The following is a 16326-nucleotide window of genomic DNA, read 5'->3' as shown; positions in this document are numbered from 1 at the left end:
ATTCACTCAACGAAATGTCGCCAGGAAATGTAGAAAACGTAGCTTCGCGACCGCATCCAACGAGATAGCTGGAGTAAAAGCCAACTCCACATGCCTTTCCTGAGGCTAAACTATTCCTTCAAAAGATAGCCGCAAAGGAAAGGATAATGAACTCTGTGGAGTGTTTCAGAAGACGACTTTAAACAACTCAATGTTCTTAACTGTTGGCCGAGTTTGTTGGACTTGGCTACCTGTTGTCAGCACCACGTTTGGGAATGTTCGGTATCGAATTGATTTTGGGATTCTTTGTTTGTTTTCAGAACAAATTACAATTTATTTCATTACAGCACTGCTGGCTGGAATTCAACCAATTGTTCATCAAATAGATTGCGTTTTAGAGAGGAGTATTTTTTGTTAAAGTTTGGACGATAGTTAATAAAATTGTATTTGGACAATAATAAACATTAAAACTACATATATTTACAATAAAGTATAGAAATTTGAAGACGAATCTAAAGAAATTCCGCTTGATAAAATAAGTGTTGGGGAGCGGGCAGCTGATGTATCATCATCCTCCGAGCCTTTTTCCCAATCATGTTGGGGTCGGCTTCCAGTCTAACCGGATTCAGCTGAGTACCAGTGCTTTACAAGAAGCGACTGCCTATCTGACCTCCTCAACCCAGTTACCCGGGCAACCCGATACCCCTTGGTTAGACTGGTGTCAGACTTACTGGCTTCTGACTACCCGTAACGACTGCCAAGGATGTTCAATGACAGCCGGGACCTACAGTTTAACGTGCCATCCGAAACACAGCCAATGGTGTCTAAGATATACTTAGAAAGTACATACAGACTTAGAAAAGTTGCATTGGTACTTGCCTGACCTGGGATCGAACCCGCGCCCTCATATTTTCAGCAGCTGATGTATGATACTGAAATAATGGATAAGCCTACAAACCAGTTTAAATGAGTGCTAAACTTAATTAAACCAGGCATCAATCGTTGAACTCAAACCCTAACTAACAACATATAGAGCTACACAAACACAGTCACGCAATACCTAACATAATTCACAAAGGCAATCAAAAGCCGAAACTGTCAGTCGATGTAACGGCGACACTTAGCGAACTCTGCCCGCCCGGGACGGCATACGGCAGCCATTTGCATTGCTAATCAGACACCCTATTCATATTCGTACCATCGACTCTCAAACTGTATGTTTGTTGCTTTTTATGGCAGATCATGGGATAGTGTGGTGATTATTTGGTGGTTCCGAAAGTTTGGTCGTTAATATAGATGGTTGTTGTTTTATAATTTTAGCTGTAACATGCTCAGTATCCACAGAGTTGAGTATGTTATGTGATAATAAAACGTATTGTAAAACAGTAGCTTTAGATTCATATTTCATACCAATTAATACTTGTGGACCTATGACTGCTTTCAATCAGATTAAGCTCGCAATTTAATACGTCATTTTGTTTTGTTGAAATACTTCATACATACATTTTCATAACTGGCCAAAAGGAGGTTCAATAAATTGATCTAATCTACTTCTTTGCTTATAAACTAACGCTATCAGAACTGAAGTATTTATATCTTTAATCAAGTGTCTTAATATATTGATTTTAGTCCGAAGTAGTAAAACTGGAAGCCAGCCTGTATAATAAGATTAGTCCCAGCTTTACTAATTCAAAGATCAAACTTAAACCAAACTCTTCTCAACTCTCAGCTAATCTTAAATTACTTCATAGTTTTTACAACCAAGAGCAGTAATGTTCGCAAAACTGATTAATGTCAATTTACACCCGGATCGGAACTTGCACCGAATTTTAAGCAGTAAGGAAAGTTTACAAACACTGACGACAGTTATACAAGCATGTCTAATTGCTTGGCAATTCTCCTAAGTTTCAGACGAGACGGTGTTGGGTAAGTTTTCCTACTAATAAATTTTAAGCTCTGTTCTACTAAGTCGGTCATAAAAACTCAGCAGAAAAAGAATTTGGGTGAAGTGCAGTGTGTGCATGAGTGGCATATGTTTGAGGCATCTTGACACTATTTTAGCCAGCATTTTAATAATTGACTAAAACCAGTTTTTTCTCTTGTCCTTTGTAAGGCGACGGATAAAGTTACAGACAACGAAACACCTGCTCAATACCTTAATGACTACTTACACCCACAGGGTATAAACCGATCTATTTCAAACCAAACCAGGGAAAAATGCAAAATATAAAAGGTATTTTCTTTGAAATTCAACAAGGAAACGAACACATGTCCCGAGAGACAGATAAAACATTTTACCTGCGTGAGTGTGATCCCGTCAAGAACTACCAACAAACATTTAAACTACGTATCTCTTTGATAGCAGAATCAATAAAATTCATCCGACAAATAAAGATTTTTAGGGATCATATCTGGAGGAATTCAGAAAATATATTCGTGACCTCGTTTTGAAAGCATTAAGCGTTGTAGACACACACTAACGCATTAATAGGCAGCTATTCAAACACTGCGAGGAGATGCGATGCGAAATATTTAATATCGCCACATGGATTTGAGCGGGAGATAAATGTCCTAGGCTGCCATGTCCTGGAGAATGGAGGGGGCGGGGGGAGGGGCACAGAGGGAGGGGTGAGAAATACACGTGTACGACGGGAATTCTTATACTGAGGTGTTGCTGGAAACAGGTGCAATAATGTTCTGGGTTTATGTGCGCGTTCAAGTGATTTTGTATCAAGGCAGCTGTTCTATACAGCAGCATTTATTCTTGTTCCTCTGATACAAAAATAGAAATACATTCATTAACATAACGTATTGGAATAGTGCACAGGAATTGCATGCAATTTTCTGCATTTTTACTCTGTAGATTGATAATTCATAAAAATCTAAAAACAATTTTCCTCAAACCGTTACTGGCGGAACCCATCTACTCAACATTAGCATTCTCCACCACGCGATCAGATCAACACATTTAAATAAGCACTTAACGTAACCAAGCAAATGACTCTTTTAACCCAACACTGCACAGGGCAGATTAGTACATGAATCAGGAGATAACCCTATAAAATATAACCCTAACAATACTTACAAGGAAGATTATCATCTAATGACGAGATTTGAATCTTAACTCGTCCGCCGCGGCGTCGCTCGCATTGGGAACGCATTTAAACTGTTAAGCTTTGTGAATGAAGTGCACTCGTGCTTCCCAGGGGGTTGTTTCCAATTACTGCTATTTGTTTTAAGGAAATTACTGGTGTTACAAATAAGGTTGTGTGACACAATGCTACTTAAAAATAATGAGATTAGGTATAATGAATCTACCTACCTATATCACGTTATATTTTTTAAAGTATCTTATATGTGCAGTAAATGACTAACTCCACGTTACTTTAATTGATGACTTTAAATTGTGAACTTAGGAATCTATCAGCTCTAAAAATTAACGGACCTTTCATCACTTTACTAGGCCAATTCTTGATACTTAACTATTTAACCTTAATACCAGATGTAAGTGTATATTTGTAAGGCTGTATACTTGACTGTGGTAACCACAAACTTGGCAAGCCAACCCAGCGTGTTCACTAACTAGTGATCCGCAATTAACGCGATGCTGTGGCCATTCTTTTGATTTATCTCACACGTGGCACTAGTCATTAAGTCACTGAAATATGTCGCCAGATGGTTGTAGTTTCTTGATAATATTTTGGTTAGCTGCTCATCTAGTCGTATTGCGACTAGCTATTATGATTTCTACTCATAACGATTGCCATCTAAATACCGCGTTCGTGTAAGATGTGCCATAGATTATTTGGATGACAACTTTGTCCATGTCAGGTGCATTAAAAAGCAACTGTGATGTTCGTTATATTCATTATTATCTTGCGTAATAAGTCTAATCATTAGTGAAAGCTTATCTATCCATTAAATAATAATTAATATCAATAACTTCTGTATGTGGGAAAAATGAAGTCGGCTATTAAGTGCTCCACTCCTGCCGTGAGGTAATATCAGATCTACTTGACGTCACATTGACGTCAACCAGTCATGATGTCACTGACGTCGATGGAGCGATGTCAAACGTACGATTTGTGCGCCCCTTTATAAATATGTCACATTTATACTTGGGATACACTGTGACATGAAATATAATGTAGGCCAAAGTTTTTAATCCAACAGACAGTCAATATCAGGTATTTTATTTAAAGTACCCTTTACACAAATGAAAAGAATTATCTTTACGATTATGACCATCTTCTAATAAGTAAGAACCCAGGGATGACATAAAGTAGTCAGTTTCTGACTTAAAACGAAGTCCGCACACTTCAAGAACAACAGCAATAAAATGTAGAAAGAGCAAAGTCACGAGCTGCCACTAGTCTAATAAAATGCATCCCGGCCATCCATCAGGCGAACAACTTCAGAAATTATCATTACATTAATGTTATTACACGGAGCGGAAAAAAGTAAAACTTCAACGCAGCCTTTAGGTGAATTTTTCATTAAAAACAATTTCTCTGGCGAACGCCATTTCTGAGATGGTTGGCAATTAGTGGGCCCCCGTAATTGCCCAAATGAAATCCTCTCGGGTATTGTAAAGGCAAGGCCGCACTGTTACACAACCAAAACTTAAATAAATGACCCCCGAATGTCTTGTCTTTTGAATTTCAGCGATTATCGTGAATTATTTCCAAGTCCAAATTTGATATTTTACTTTTTGATTAATCAAAAGTATTTAGGAATGATCATGGCGGATTGTAAAAAATACAATTAGTTTAATTCCTTACAGCTAAAAGTAAGTTCTCCTTTAAAAAATAATATTGTAATAAACCAAAAGCTTATTAAAATTGGAAAAAGGCTTCAAGAATGTCGTTGTAAAACTCGACTGACCTGGTTTAAGAAAGTTATAATTTTATGTGCAAGTGACGTGCTTAATTAATAAAAACGAATATTGGAGACATTGCCCGCAGTTCCTGGAATATTTTTTGGAGATTTAAAGGTTATTTTTTTATATCAACCTTTTGTATTGCCTTTATTTTGTAGATGAATTTTGGGGTTTTCTTAATTTGTAAAGTTGTCGATTCTCTATTCTCATTTTATAATTCTAGTAAATGCATTGATTCAGTGCTCGTTATAACTTTGAAACTAGATAAAACCGATTAAATTTGAATTAGGTCTTCGCAATGAATGGTACCATTTGCATACAAATTCTCCACAGATAAGATTTGTTTGTAAATCTTTTAAATAAAATAGTATCTCTTATATGCATGATTACTTAATTTAATGTTTGTTAATATAATTGTAAAGTCGGTTGGAGAGTAGAAAACTGACTTAGGTATGTATGATCTAACTCAACGAGAAGAATGTGCGCAGGTATTTGACAAACTTGTTATATAATTATGAGACAAAAAGTGGCTTATTTATTCACCTAATAATTTTACTGTTTACAACTCGCGACAGGAGGTCATAGAAGGTAGTATACCCTGCGCCTTACTCACTCGTTGTTCGTAGGTCCCTCAGTTAACCTATTTACGTCGGTATCCGAATAATAACGCAAAAGCCTTTATTTTTAGACGCCGTTTAAAATAACGGAACAACACAGTTACCGTACGGTGTTCGTTCATTTGGGTGATGCATTCTAAAGTTACATAAAAATAACTGGTTAACTCTTTTTGATCCATCAGGAACTTTATGAACAACATTTTCATCATGATGACCTAAATATTATATTGATGTTAGTTTAGATGTAGACTAAAATCATTCTACTGGTTTTATAATATTTATCTGGTAGACTTAAGCTAGTTTTTAAACACATTTTAATATTATGAAAAGTAATTGCAATCAATATCAAGCTTTTACATTATGGATCCTTAGTAATTATTCTATCTGGAAATAACTTTTCGACACAATATGAAATACCATAATCTTTAAACTAAGCGACAACAGCTTAAACTGCCTTCATATCTTGCCAGGATATACAAGAGTCAGTCCGTTTGGCATCTTGACGGACATTATAATTCAATTTCAGTTAGTTTCAGCAACATCTTGTAATTTATTTATTTATTTATTTATTTATTTATTGACACACCAACGACTTATTCACTAACACATTACATTAGGTATTAAGTTATATTGAATGGCGTTGCGGTGAATTCGTCACTTATAGGCGTGCACAGCACTTCTATAATAATTAATGAGGAAAAAATAAAAAATGGAATTACATGATGAAAAAAAAATTAAAACAATAACAGATACAGTAGGACATTACATTAATAGCAACAATTAAAATTTAGAGGATAAGATTGAAATTGGTAACAAAAAATATACATTATAAATTAGAAAAAAAAATAAATAATAATAATCAGTTGTACAATATAAAATGCATTAAATAAGGTCACACAAATTACCCTTTTGTGAAAGAAATGAACAATTAAATCGATTAACAACTGAGGATGTTACGTATGAATTCATTCAGACTGTTTGAGAATATGTCTAAATTGTTAGTACGCGTGATTAGCTTGTTGTAGCTAGACAAAAACCGGTATAAGGGAGCTGAACGACCAAGATTAGTTCTTTTTTTAGGCATTTTAAATGTTTCTGTTTTAAAATTGGATCTAAATGAGGTACGGCGGGGCACAATTAGACTGATCTCCGAAAACAACTCCGGTACATTCACCAAATTGTGGAGGGTCTTATAAAGGAAAACGTAGTCTGAGCACCTTCTTCGTTGCTCCAAGGAGCTCATCCCAAAATGGCGGAGCCTTTGAGGATAATCAGCTTCATGATCACAAGTCTGTGATCTGAAGCGGAGGTATCTCGTAAACTTTTTTTGAATGCGCTCTATTCTGTCAATGTGGACACGATACGCGGGATTCCATACAGGAGATGCATATTCCAGTATACTCCTCACCAGAGAGTTATAGAGAACCTTGAGTGTGCCACATGAGCGGAATTCCTTGCAAGTTCTCTTTACAAACCCCGACATTTTATTTGCTTTGGCGACAATAGTGTCGAAGTGATATATAAAGGATAGTTTACTATCAAGTTGGACTCCCAAATCACGAATGGTATCGACTTTTTGAAGGAATTTGTCGTTTAAGTGATATGCTGAAGGATGTATCAACTTTTTCCGTGTGAAAGTAATATGATAACACTTCTTAACGTTGAGAGTCATCATGTTACTTTGACACCACTCGCGAATTGCGTCCAAGTCCTCCTGTAGCAAAGCAACGTCAGTACCTGATTCAATTTCCTTGTATAGTTTTAAATCATCCGCAAACATTAAACATTTTGAGTTTTTAATGGAGTGTATGATGTCGTTCACAAAAACAAGGAAAAGAATAGGACCGAGATGCGATCCTTGTGGCACCCCAGATGTTGAGGGATAAAGTGGCGACTGATAACCTTTTATAACAACTCTCTGTTGACGTTGTGAAAGATATGATTCGAACCAGTACAGCAAATGACCATGCACACCGTATTTTTCGAGTTTTTGAAGTAGAAGTACGTGATTTACTTTATCGAACGCACTACTAAAGTCCGTGTAAATTGCGTCCACTTGCACACCGTAGTCTACGGCTCTGCTGATATCATTAATGTATTGGACTAGGTTGGTGGCAGTGGATTTATTGTTACGGAAACCATGCTGTTGCGTAGCCAATTGAGTTTGAATGAGCGAAGTTAATACAGGACAGACTAATGATTCGAACACTTTCGAGAAAATTGAAAGAAGTGATATGGGCCGATAGTTCCTAACATCATTAGGCTCCCCTTTTTTAAATATAGGAACTACGTGTGCGATTTTCCACTGCTCGTAATCGGTGGGTTTGTAATCGGTGGGTTTAGTATTTTAATTACAGATTATGGTCTAAACTGACGAACGAAACAACAAATGGAAGAAGCCAAACGAGACTAATTTGTGTGACAAGAATTTTCTCGGCTCTATCAAACAAAATTATGATAATAATATATTTAAAAAATATGATAAGTGTGAAAAATCTTTAATCTAATTCATAATTTAATCACAACTGTTTTATTAAAAACTTAGATTTCTGATTGATAATAAAATTAAATGATATCAATCTCGTATCAATCTGATTGATTACACTTTAAAACTTACACAAATTTTTTTCAAAGTTAAAAACTAATTATGTTGACAGGTTGGCTTTAATTAAACTTTTAAAAAGTATTTTAAAGACGAAGTTCTTGCTTTTTTATTATAATTTGCCCTATTGACATTATGTTGAAATTACCTACAGTATTTTCTATAATTTTTTATCTCTAATAAAAATCAGCTTTGTCTTTCGGTTTAAAATTCCATATAGTTATACAAAACTGGGTTATCCGAGTGAATCCACAGTGTTATTGTTTTTGGCAGGCCTGCTGTCACACTAACACGCTATGTGCAGAATAGTTTATCCTTAATGATCATTACCGTTCTGCCGCACTTGGCTCGGAGACAAGAAATTACGTCTCTTGTTCTTAGATAATTCTCAAGAAGAGAAGTCAGAAACATTTTATAATAGTGCCCAGAATACCTATCAAAGTTTCCTCAACGGCGACTGTTCTCGAAGAAGATCAGCCAGTTGCATAGAACCTTAATAATTACAACACACAAGCGGTCCACAAGACCAAACTCGGTAGTCGGAATTTTCCGATAAGTAGTTATGTTTTAAAATGATAAGAGGTTATGTGCCAATGTAAGACTTTATAAGAGCCTCATGTTGGGGTCGGCTTCCACTCTAACCGGATTCAGCTGAGTACCAGTGCTTTACAAGGAGCGACTGCCTACCTAACCTCCTCAACCCAGTTACCCGGGCAACCCGATACCCCTTGGTTAGACTGGTGTCAGACTTACTGGCTTCTGACTACCCATAACGACTGTCAAGGATGTTAAATGACAGCCGGGACCTACAGTTTAACGTGCCATCCGAAACACAGTCATTGGTACTTTATAAGAGCCTAATAAGCTTTATTATTGTAAGACTATATTTAGTACTAATGTAAAACAAATATTTAATACGCCTTTAATTAACAAAACAGCGACTAACAGTCTCTATTTATATTTTAGGCTGCCTAAGTAAAATATCTGTCATTATGATGTAGGTATGACTTAATGCTAACAATATGTCCTTGTTCTGGTAACCGAGTATCCTATAAAATACACAGTAAAACATTGTTGTTTTAGAACGTAATTAGCTCGTACATTATATCTTTGTAATCCATCACCTAGCTTTCTCTGTAAATTATAATTTCTAGATTAAACCTTCCTAATACAACAACAAAAGAGAATTATTATTATTTAACGATGATAAGCCTAAGAAATTGTATAAACAGATATAATAAGGTCAATAATCTAACGCCCTTTTATTGACTCACCTAAATCATTCCAATAACAGCTTAGAAGTCATAAGTCACCCTCACCTAGAGCAAACATGAGCCAACCCTTAAATCACAATTACAATTTCATTAAGTAATCGTGGCAATATAACAAGTGCCCGAACGTCCACCGCCGTGCCCTAGTGGCCCTAGTGTGCCCTAGTGGGCCGCAGTGTGCCCGTGATGCCCGGGCACAATCAACTCGGACGGGATCAACTTGATTAAAGACCCTTTGTGCCTCGCAGATAGTTGTACCTACAAACACTGAAGCATCGAGCCGAGATGCTGAGATCTAAGACGTTCAGGTGCACGGGAAATCATGGGAAGTTAGGTTAAGGTACTACGTGCCTTGTGATATTATAAACTGGGAAGTGTGTTCCGCTTTCACGGTATAATTGAACCGATAAAGGCAAAATTTTGGATTGATGCTTGATGGTAAGGACCAAGAAATTAATTCGTTATTAGGTAAGATTTTTTGCTTTTTCCCACCCTTTCCCAAATACGAATAAAACTTACTTAGAATAACACACAAAAGAAAGCGTAGGCGTTCTCTTTAAAACAGATCAAGGGTGTTTTTTCCCCTATTAAACAACCCTCATTAATTAGTAAATAGTTCAATAATGATGTAAGTTAGTCTGTAACAGAGGCGTTCAGTAACATAATTAATACATTGCTGTATTACTGTTCAGATAATATAACTAAATTGTCTACAATAATTACATCGAGGTTTATTGATTACGTTTCCAATTCAATTCAATTCCTATCATGATTGTATTAATTACAAATTAATTATTCGAAGTATATTAATCCAGTACACTAATGAAGTAATTCAGGACCTAAAGGTTTTCATCTTTTAGACAGATCCATGTGTAAAAGGCTTGAATTCTCAAAGGATTCCAAAATTTGATGCTACACGTAATTTTAGCGACAGAAAGATTTCAGATTTTATAACTGAATCTGTTTATAACAAACTCATCTGAAGAAATTTCTGAAAGTGTATACGTAATAGAAATTTGGGCTCGGCTCTCACCTCATACAGAAATTCTAATTTATTTTTCTTACTCCCAACAACACAATCAAATTCATAAAGCGATCAGCCGTCGTACAATAATTCGGAAAATACGCAGCATTTGCGAAACGGAACGCGTCCCATATTCCGGCCTCATAAAAATATACATATATAATACATAACACTGAAGGTTTCAGATATCTGATTATAGTATTGGGTCCCCATCACATTATGATAATGGATACTTCGGAGACGCCTGGTTATAGAAATAGATTGATTTCCAATTTTTTCCCGTAGCCCGTGGCTCCGGGGAGGCGGGTCTGATTGATTTTTAGGTTATTGCTTCGGATATTACTATAGGTTTTCGATAATTATACGATAATGTCTCGGCCCCTCTGTTTCGCGCCATTATTGGGAGCCCGATATTATCCGTACGCGTCGCTAGTTATAATTGTGTTTTACTGGCGGATTTTATTCCACTTCACGAATGGAATTAAAATTGCTGGATTTCGGGGAATAAGCTGATTTGGATCGTCTTAAGGGATAACGTTTTCTTGTTTTCTTCATTTTCTTCAACATCAATTTCACATTTGTATACCGGCGAGGTTTGGAAGATAATCGTTTTGTGTGTGTATCTACTCGCACTCTGGTATCACGTCTTTGTAATAACGAAAAGGAACACCTAGTATAGAATAGATATGTGTTTGAAAGACTCACCCAACAGCATAAATTGTCCCACGCAGTTAACGCAGTCTCTTTATTACCTATAGACCAGCACTTTATTGAACGCATTTGAATTCTCTATACATTTAATTCTATTAAAATTGTAATCTGCTTCGTCAGCAAGCAGATTTATAGACGTCATTATTTTTGATCGACAGCATGTCCTTGTAGAACCATTGTATACTATATTTTATAGTGCACATAATATAACTTCATCAACTAGTAGGGGAGGGACGAGCGATAATTTGACACACGAGACGAGTGTCCATACGTTAGTAATAATTTGTCTCTCAGAGCTCCTCGACTACAAGTATATAGTGTAGGAGCTGGTATTACAAGTAATTACTCGCTTTTAATTAAACGAGTGAATCAGGCTGTCTCTTGCACTACACTACTGACGTGGCTAATGAACTAAATAAAGATATGTTGCTTTTTATTCTCGTTACTCTCAGTTTTGCTTTTTCAAGTTTTATTTAGAGTGATTGTTTATTTTTGAAATTAATTAGAAAAAATGATTTTTTTCGTCTTGTTATAGAAATCACGTTTGTTTTTATAAAATAGTGGTAACTGTTGATCTAGAGGTACCGAGAGTTTAGTTAATACCTATACTGGGTTTTCCGTCAGAGTCTAGGAACATTACTGCTCCGTCCACGAAAAAACATAAACACGAAACCACAACACTATTAAACTAAATAACTTGTAACCCTAAAAAGATTACCTTCAAAGATTTTGCAAGATAGCCCAACACCTTTAACCCTCCGCCGCGACCGTCAATCGGCAACCCTTCAGCAATTACGGTCGAACAGGCCCCATCAGAGTGTAATTTTCCACGCCACTTGCTTTAATTAGGTCAAGCGAGCGTCCCTTGGGGTACTCTTGGACACAGTGTTTAAGACGCTCGCCCAGGGTTTAAACTGGGCCTTAAATCGTCTTACATCAACAAATACCTTGTTTTGAAACAAGCTTCGAAATTAATTAAGTCGTTATTTGAGACGAGATAAATAAAGTAGGAAATTCCAGTTTTTTTTTCTTAAATGTTAGTTGTGTTTTTTTCCTCGTCGCTCCTAATGATAAACAAAAAAAATATTGTGAAAAATTCGAAATAATTAATTTGGTTTCTCAGAATTATAAAATTAACCGTACCAAGAAAAAAAAACAAATAGCAAAATTAAATAACTAACCCCAGGCACAATCAAAAGTGTATTTATTTAATCAAATACAATGTTACAATCTTCCCCAAAAGCTGAGCCCAATTCAATGAAATCCCGAACATAATATCTAGGACATCGTTGGAGCACATAACTGTATCATAATGGAGCAGTGCTGGAACTATCACAGTATGCAAATGTCTTCCAAAGGCCTAGCTATTAGGAACTCCACACTGCTAGCCTAAATAATCTAATTCTAGGAGCAATTGTTTTTAGTAATTACAGTTGAGAAACCTTTTTTCAACTACGGGTCGCTTATGTCAAGACTTTTGAGGCGTTTCTAGTGTTTCTTATTATTGCTTTCACACCAGGAAAGCGTTGACTATTTGAGCTTGCTAAGATCAGTCTGTGACTAATACAAATTGCTGGAAGTAATCCTAGCTTTGGAAAGCAAGGGGCATGAGTAATTTAGAACATACATAAATACATACCTACTACCACTATGACATCGACAAAAAATCCTTAAGGTTACATATTTTTTTTAAACATTGTTTCATTATTTCATCCGACTGCAATTCAATGATTTAAAACATTCTTTAAATCGTGGGATTTATAACCAACTGCAATTCTCAAGGAATTATATTAAACGAGGTGTTTATAATAAACATTTGTTGCTGTCTAATTCAATAGAACAGGCCGACAATATTTCGACTGGTGCCAAAAGCAGAGCCATTATCGTAACATTAGGGAGCAATGTCGAATCCATAATTCTGGCTATGCAAATGTTCTGAGTATCCAACAGTAGCGCCGGTACCAGTAGTTAACACCAAGAGTTGTAACTCACGCGATAAATAACACATTTCATTCGTATTTGCATTCGTCGCTAAGGCGGAAATTGCTTGCAAAATCTCGACCCCAACGTATAATAGCATTAACGAGCTTCCGTTTCGGTGGATGCGGTACTTAGTTTACAATTGTGAATCCGTTTTGTGTGCTCCAATTTGCGCATGCTCCGAATCAACTCAAATGAATTGCAAAAGTTACGTATGTGTATTGTAACAAAAAGGCCGTTTAAATTAGATTTAGGGAATGTCTTAAGGGTTTGTTGAGGGTTATTTATTCTGTGATTTAATTCTGTCTGAGAAGTAAACCTTTCTCTAACATTAACGTGATTAAACACACGTATTACATACTGGCTCCATAGTTCAAACCCTTCGACTGGCAATTGAAAAGCAACAAAAAGCATGTAGCGTGTAACAGTACCGCATCCGCGGTGCATCGCGTTGCACCGGCACATGCAGCGGTTGCATTCCAATGAGATGCAAATGCTAGAAGCGGCTGCGGCGGGAGGCGCTCCGGAGAAATTTGCGGAACACTGTTTGTCGAAATTTCACTGTGCAGGTAGCTATGACGGTGTAACGATCGATACAATGCCTAATGTTGTCTGATGCACGATAGAAAATACTTCAGAACAAGACAAAATTGAAAAGGGTAACAAGCCAAAAAAGAAAAAAAAAACACATTTCGATCTTTTTGTTACTTCATCATTAACTTCATCTTTTACATTTTATTTTTGACGGAAATTATTTCCATTTACACAATGTTTGGTAACTAAAACTTTCATCGTTTAACAATGTGTTCCTAGAAATATGTATTAGTGAAAATATATAGCATGTTATATTTTATATTGTCGGTACATTTTTAACAGCGGTGCTGGTTTTCAGTGTTCAGGTAAGTGTGACGCTGTAACGACTCGATCGATACACGGGAAGCTAATGTTGTGAGGCAGGATACTATTGCGCGCGCGCTCGAGAACGGTCGCGTTTTGGCTGCACAGTACGAATATTATATTCGCGTTTTGCGCGGCAATAGCCGCTGCCCGTCTCAGTCGCGATGAGTTCTAAACCGCTCATCGCCAACGAAGTGTTGGCATTCATTAATCATGCCATCGATTATATGGATGAGGTCAGCATCGTGCAGATCTGCAGATCAGCCTACAAAGAGGACGAGGTTTGCAGTGCAAAGCTGCTGCTCTACAAGTCGCTCGGACAACTCGAGCAGATGCCATCCCGCCGAAGGGACGGTGGCGACAAGAGCCTGCAGGACATCATCTCCCTGCTGAAAAGGACGGATCCTGACGACGTGCCTGAATTCGTGGCGAAGGACTTGCATAAGCTGCCTCCCGTCACGTTCGATCACGTCGACGTCACCAGGCTGCTGAAAGACATAACGTGTCTGAAGGCAAGCCTGGAGGATATGAAGTCGAAGATGGAAGCTTCACAGGTTACCATCAGTGACCTGCGTGGTGAAGTGGCGTTGTTGCGCAACGCTGTTTCCATAAGTGGGTCATTAGATATAATCAATGTGAATACACGTCGCGGGGCGCAAAATGCGTCGGTCATCAGTTTCGAGTCGGCGAATTCGAGTGCGTCACCGATCGCCGATGTTGCTGACGACGCACCCCGCCCCGCCGCCGCCGCCGCTGCTGTGTCAACACCTGCGGCCGAGACATGCGTAGGAACATTAACCCCCAAACGCGCCTACGCGGCAGTAGCAGCCACCAACAAGCCCGTTGTGACGCAAACAAAGCGGGCCAAAGCAAAAGGGGGTAAACAAACCCGTGGCACCTCACAGCCACAAACTGGTCCTAAGAAGGACATGTGCGACAAGGATGGCTTCATAAAGGTTGAAAGGAGAAAGAAGAGGCCACCTTGTAGGAATCAGTGCGGTACCGCACAAACTGGACCCAACATCCTGCTGCGTCCTGCAGTACCAACGACGCAGTTGTACGTGTCCCGTCTACATCACACCACGACGGTGGAGCAGATCGTGGAGTATGTCCGATCCAAGACAAACTGGACCTTGAGGGTGGCGAAGTTGGAGTCGCGCCACAATACGAACTTCAATTCGTTCATGGTGCGAGTTCCAACTCATCACATCGAGACATTCCTGAAGGAAGAGTTTTGGCCGAAAGGTGTCGTTTATCGGAGGTTCCGAGGATGGCTACGCGACACCTCGCTGCGTAACACGACGCCGACACTTCGTGTGCATTAGTTTTTTAAGTTACATAAATAAAATATGTATTAGTGTATGTTTTAATGTTATAATATTCGTGTATTGTATTTTTCTATGGGCCTTAGATGCCTGATTCAAATAAATAAATAAATAAAAAAAAAATAAAAAAAATAAATTAACTACGTACTACATGAAATACATGAATAGACAGAGTAAAAAAATATATGGTAAGAGAGAAAAAAAAAATAGACAGGTGACCTAGCTTAGACACTGTACGCATTCTTTTAAATAACAGAAAAAAATATGTCCTAAACTTAACCAAAAAACTGTTTCTAATTAACCTTCTTAGTAATAAAATAATCAATCACCATTACCTGCTAACCTGTAACATAAACAATCTCAGTAGTTTAACAAGAAAAATTTTCCTTTCAATATTTTCCTAGAAGATTGTGCCTGGGGTTAGTAATTTGCAATGTTCTGCGAACAAAATGCAAATTAATTAAAATGTAATTCGACACGTGTTTCGCGTTTAAACGAGATTCCCAGGGCGATAGTCGGGCGATGGTATGCGTACTAAACTTCAGTATATTCTGAGGAACTTCCGACACTACGATATTATATTTTAGGATTACTTTAACAGTCCTTTAATACTAAATCTGGCTGGATTTTGTAATTTTATTTCATTTAATTTACATTTTGACATAATTATGTACAAGGGGATCACAGCCTAAACTAAAATAGACTCGTTTGATTAATTTAACTGTTGATCAAAAGTATGTTCCACATTGACATTAAAATCTTTTCCACGTTGTTAACAAACTCACAGTCGCATTACGCCCAACCAAAATATGAATATGCTCAATAAAAATGCTTTAACAAACTCATCAACATCATAAAACTAAATTTAATCTTGAATCAAATTGAAATCTTTAAGACCGATGGTGCACAGTTTTAAACTTCCAATTAAAACAGAATACACAAACCAAGTCCAAACCAAAAGGCGTTACCATTTTTTCAATACCTATAAAACCACATACAACAAGTTTCACGATTGGTTTACCCAATTATCGTAAGTATATT

General features: G+C 37.2%; 1 pseudogene; it reads left to right on the top strand.

Moving 5' to 3' along the window:
* Nucleotides 1-13831: 13831 nt before the first annotated feature.
* On the top strand, nucleotides 13832-15312 carry LOC124637191 (annotated as a pseudogene).
* Nucleotides 15313-16326: the final 1014 nt, after the last annotated feature.

This window comes from Helicoverpa zea, chromosome 15, assembly GCF_022581195.2.
Source record: "Helicoverpa zea isolate HzStark_Cry1AcR chromosome 15, ilHelZeax1.1, whole genome shotgun sequence".
In the NCBI taxonomy this organism is placed as follows: Eukaryota; Metazoa; Arthropoda; class Insecta; order Lepidoptera; family Noctuidae; genus Helicoverpa; species Helicoverpa zea.
This window is presented reverse-complemented; position numbering and strand designations above follow the sequence as displayed.